Here is a 6,000-nt window from a genome sequence, read left to right as displayed (position 1 = left end):
CTGAGGCTTGTCACCCCCACCCCGAAATCCCAGGGTGACCCTGACCATGACACCCCAGTCTGAATCATTGCTGTACATGGCTCTTCCTGTGGGTAGAAATGTGGCTCATCCCTTTGGGGTGTTGCATGGAAAAAAGATTGTGAATCACTTACTGTTCCAGATGGAACAGTAAGATCCATGGCAATGCTTATGTTCCAGGAGACTATGATTTCCATAAAATGCTAGTGTGAACAGCTAAGTTATCCCCCTATGACATGCTGCAAAGGAAGAGATAATTAGCCTTAAAAGGGTAGAAGCAGCAGGGGAGGGGTGAGGAGGGGTAGAATGTGCAGGTCACAGAAGTGTTTTGCATGGTAGAGTTATCTAGAACGCAGTGTTACCTGCTGCCCTGGGTCACCTTCCCAGCCCTGCTACTCATGTGATATCCCAGAGCTGCCCTTGTTCAGGACCTTGCCCGAGTAGACCTCCCAGAGGAGGCCCCCGTGCCGTATCTTATTCCTATCGAACCACGCTGAGATCTGTCTCTCCTGTTCTCTGTGCCCGCGAGTTACCAGCTAGTAGGCCTAACACAAGCATTCATAGAGTGTCCACTGTGCCTAGAATCTGGGGCAGATGGGGAATGGGAAGAGAGGACTGAAAACCAGGGAAACTCACAGTCCAGTCCCACACCTCCTCAACACAACTCTTAAAGGGGAAAAGAGTGTGCTGGGAGAGTGAACAGAAAATCGAACCATACACTTTCTTATCCACTTGGCAACGATGTCTCAGGTGCTAAAGTGACAAGCACACTTCCATGCTGACCTGATCCTGAAAGGAGTGAAGGCCGGGATTGCTAGCCCCCTGGCCCTCTTGAGACATTCCTGATTTCCCAGGTGTGAAAGTCCACGCAGTGGCCCAGGAGACGACAACACATCTCTAGGGAGTTTGGACAGATGTGGGTAGACCAGAACGCCTCTGACTCCTTTGGAAACTAAGAATACAGGCTTCCATCCCCAAACAAATCTAATCACACTAGTTTCGTGCTTCTGCCTAAACTCTCTCTGTACAAAATTGATAACACAACAGGGTTTTCTATTACCAAAGCAACCCTTCAGGGGAGCGGCAGGCTCTGGAGTGATGAGGATGAGCATGAAAGAGAAGCTGAGCTTCAGAATAGTGAATTGGAAGAGAAGGGCCGGGGTGGGGCTGGCCTGCCCCCGGCCTGACCCTTCCAGGACAGCCTGGGGTCTCTACCTGGCCTGATCTGGCCCGATATGGACTGGTCTGTGATTTCCTTTACTATAATATTTGTCTCCAGAACTATAGTATCTGGAGGTCCAAAAATAGCAACTTCACCCTTGTTTTCATTTGGTTGGCCTGAGGACTTTCTACCTATTTCTTTGTTTTTGTTTTTTTTTTTCCAGGAGACTGGGGGTGGAGAAGATACTTTTGTTTTCAGATGGTGTCATGATGTGGCATAGTTTGAAAGAGACAGGATGTAAACAAAGCTGAATCCAATGTGGGGAGGAAATCAAAGAACCTGCAAGGAATAGATGCAGTGTCCCAAGCTGCAAGATTTCATCCCCCTGGGCCAAGGGAACAGTCCTTTGCTCTGTGTCCCTTCCAGGTCACAAGTGTTAGGGTACAAAGAACATCCATTCAGGCCACAAAAACAATAAGAAGAGCAACAAATAAGCAAATAGAAACCCTGGCTGGTCAGACAGAAGTTAGGCAGAAGGGGATGTTACCCAATCAGTCTTCCTGTCAAACTGTGTCCACACAAAATGAAACTGGATACTGAAGAATTAGGGGAAATGGATAAAGAGAACAGCACATCTGACGTAAAGCAATAAAGTGCTTAGCACAGTGCGTGGATCTTGAGCTGACAGGGTTGTCACTTTAAAAAATACAGTAGGAGGCTCAGCACCCATAGCTCAGTGAGTAGGGCGCCGGCCGCATACACTGAGACTGATGTGCTTGAGCCCGGCCCGGGCCTGCTAAACAACAATGACAACTGAAACTAAAAAAAATAAATAAATAACCAGGCGTTGTGGTAGGTGCCTGCAGTCCCAGGTACTTGGGAGGCTGAGGCAAGAGAATCTCTTAAGCCCCAGAGTTTGAAGATGCTGTGAGCTGTGATGCCATAGCACTTTACTGAGGGTGACACAATGAGACTCTGTCTCAAAAAAAAAAAAAATAGATAAATAAATAAATAATAAAAAATAAAGATAAAATGCAGTGGGAGAATTTTTCCCAGGGGGAGTTCATCAAAGTAGCAGAGGGCGTCCCACTCTCGGTCACAGTTTGTAAAGAAGGTTCTGATTCCTAAGAGTAGAAGCATCACGAACTGTTGGAGGGTGTTGCCTTAAAATAACTGTGTTTAACTCTGAGTGTTTGTCTGTCTCGCATTCACATACACAAACTCTAAGTGATGGGGACAGGTATGTTTTAAGCTCCTACATGCGTTTCTATAGTTGTCAGGGCAGGTATAACATAAGGAACTTAAGTTCCAGCGAGAACCAACTTGAGCCCGTGGAACACACAGTTTCTCACTTCCGGGCCATTATGCAGGCTGCTCCCTCTTTCCTGAGCACCTCTGCACTCTCTCTGACTTTGCTCACCCCTACGCACCCATCTGTGTGGCTCTGAAACATCCCCTCACACCAGGAGCTTTACTGGCACCCCAGGCAAAGTTAAGAGCATCTCCTAAATAAAAGTTTCTTAGAAGATGTGATACTTCCAGGCTGCAAGTTGACCATGATGCCACCCGTGGAAGGAGGTGCCTCTGCTAAAACTGGGCAGACAGGACAGCGCAGGAAAGGCCCAGCTGCAAAGCAACAGGACAGCAGCTGTCCCTACCAGACATTTAGTATACATAAGAAAACTGAGGCTCAGAAAGGGTAAAAAGCTTCCCTGAGTTGAACGCCCATTCCATGGCAAAGCAGGTGATTAAACACAGGCCTTGGGGAGGGCCTGTGCTTTTGCCCCAGTGCTGAGTGGCTCCCCTGACATACTCACCAGTCTTTCAGGAGTACTTCCTCAGTCCACACAAGTTGACAAAGATTCTAAAACAAAGCAATGTGGCCATTTGGGGCCAATAGCTTCCTGCCTCCTTTGTAAGCCTTGGCCAAACTCCTGGCAGCAACAAATCAAGAGTCAGTTCTGAAGAACCTGTGCCAAGCTGTCACTGGCCCCTGCCGAGGCCTGGGACCTGGGCCCAGGCCTTTAGTTAGGGCCCATCGGTGTTTCTGTCTCATACCCCATTGATTTCTACACGAAATTTATGAGAGTTCTAAGTGCTGGCAGTTCCCCCTTGGGCTTAACCCACACATAGTCTCTTCTTTCTGGCTTTTGAGGCTTAAAATTATTCTCTTATTCCAAGTTGTGTTTCTAATGAAGATGGCTCAAAGCTGATTTCACATGTCAGACATCCACAGTGGCACACACCTATAACCCTAGTGCTCTGGAAGGCCAAGACAGGCAGATTGCTTGAGCTCAGGAGTTCAAGATCAGCCTGAGCAAGAGTGAGACCCTATCTGTACCAAGAACAGAAGAAACTGAGGCAAGAGGATTGCTTGAGCCTAAGAGTCTGAGGTTGCTGTGAGCTATGATGACGCCAGGGCACTCTACCTAGGTGCATAGGGTAAAACTCTCTAAGCCTTCAGACACCGCCCCCCACTCCTCTCAGAGTTTGTGTCTAAGTCCTTTTGGTGTACCATAATGCCTACGTGGCCTGCTCCCCCACTTCCCCACTCCGATCTCGTCTCCTGCTGCTCTCCCTGCAGCAGACATGATGCGCCACTGGCTTTGCCGCTGATGTCAGAGCACATGTAGCACCAGACATGCTTCTGCCTCAGGGCCTTTGCGTGGCTATTCCCTCTGACCAGATGGCTCTACCCCAATGTATTAGTGAGGGTTCCCCTGAGAAACAGAGCCAACAGATATGGAAGAGGAGATTTATTTTGGAAATTGGCCAATAGAATTATGGAGGCCAAGAAGTCCCCCCCATCTGCTGTCTGGAAAACCAGGAAACCTGGTGGTGTAATTCTGCAGTCCTCAACCCAAGGGCTGTGGACTGGTACCATACCTTGGCTTGTTACGGACTGGGCTGTACAGAAGCACCTCCTGGGCTCTACCTCTTGTCCTGCCGCACCACCACTGGCCCCACCCAAGGAAAAATTGTCCTCCGTGAAACTGGTGCCAAAAAGGTTGGGCATCACTGGTATAATTTAGTTCAAGTCTGAAAGGCTTAGAATCAGGGGGGCTGACAAAGTAACTTCCAGTTCAAGGCTAAAGGCCACAGAATCAAACAAATCAAAAGCCAGGAGCTCTAATTTTTGAAGGTAGGTGACAAGGATTTTCCAGGTCAAGCCGAGAGCAAATTCACCCTTTCTCTGCATTTTTGTTCTACTGGGACCGTCAGTGGGGTGATGCCTGCCCAAATTGTTGAGGGCAGATCTTTTTAGTCAGCCTACTGATTTGAAGGGTACTCCCTTTCAAAACACTTTCATAGCCAGGCGTGGAGGCTCATGCCTGTAATACTAGCACTCTGGGAGGCCGAGACAGATGGATCACTTGAGTTTAGGAGCTCAGGAGTTTGAAACCAGCCTGAGCAAAAGGAAGACCCTACCTCTACTAAAAACAGAAGGAAAAAAAAAATAGCCAGGTGTTATGATGGCTATAATCCTAGCTACACTGGAAGGAGGCCGTGGCAGGAAGGATCACTTGAACCCAGTCTAAGATTGCTGCGAGCTAAGATTATGCTATGGCACTCTAGTCTGGGCAACAAAGTGAGTCTCTGTCTCATAAAAAGGTAAGAAAGAAAACATCCTGACAGATGCATCCAGAAATATTGTTTTATCAGCTATTTCAGCATCCCTTAGCCCAGTCAAGCTGACACAAAAATTATCATCACACCCAGACATCCACATCCATGCCTTCACCTCACTTAGTCATCTTTACACTGAAGATCTCCCTAACTGTCCAGTTCAAAATTGCCATGCCCCACCTAACACTTTCTGTCTCCCTTCCCTGTGTTATTTTTCTTCCTAGCACTGATTTCACATAGCATATAACTTAAGTATATAACTTGGGACCCCAGGATACCAGCTCCAGTGCAGGATTTTAAGCTTCCTGAAAGCTATTCTTTTCTAAGCTATAAAATGGAATCTAGAACACAAAAATAGTTGCTAAAAAAATATTGATAATTGGTTGACTACCTTTATGAGTGGGTCTTGGCATCCTCAGCATAATGCCCTGGCCCATAGCAAAAGATCAATAAATGTTCTGAGCTGAATAACAAATGATCAGCTGAGCTCAGAAGTACAGCCTGGAAAGAATGAATGCACTGAGCCAAGACTGTCAGGAAGCTAGTGCTACAACAGCATGTCAGGAACCCAGGTGTCACAGCAATATGAGCAGAATATGGGGCAGGAGAGCGCCGGGAAGGGAACAGAGAGAACTGTGACATTCAGGCCATTAATTCCATCCAGGATTGACTTTAATTAACACCCACAAAGTCAGCTTAATTCTATTTTCTCTTTCATCCTTCAAGTTCAAGTTCTAGTAGCAAGAACTGCTGCCCACTGCTTGAATCTTGATTTAGAAGCAGGAGGGAGGGGGAGACTTTCAAGCAGATGGAGGAAAAACCCAAGAATAGGAAGCCCTATTGATTTTGCTGGGTGGGCAGCAGAACAAAGGTCTGGTTGTGCTGGTGTGGAGCTTGGCCAAAGATAAAGTGAGGAGAGAAAGAAAGAGCCTGGTGCGGTGCCCAAAATCTGGCTGGCTCTGTAATGCAAGCTGTGTTTATGACCCATTTTCACTGCGGTTGGTTGTGTGTGTAATAGAGTCAAATCTGGGCAAATCTGGTAGCTGTTTCTTGAATCCAATTCAATCCAGTTACATTTTGTAGCAGCTTTCACTCTGGAGTGTTGTTTCACCAGTAAGCAGTTTAATTACTGCAGACCTGGACTCCAGAAAAGATTATGTCTCACCTGCTCAAAGCACCAGTCACGTGCAGGA

The sequence above is a fragment of the Nycticebus coucang genome, chromosome 13 (assembly GCF_027406575.1).
Source record: "Nycticebus coucang isolate mNycCou1 chromosome 13, mNycCou1.pri, whole genome shotgun sequence".
Taxonomy (NCBI): Eukaryota; Metazoa; Chordata; class Mammalia; order Primates; family Lorisidae; genus Nycticebus; species Nycticebus coucang.
The sequence above is the reverse complement of the archived record's forward strand: the minus strand, read 5'-3'. Positions refer to the sequence as shown.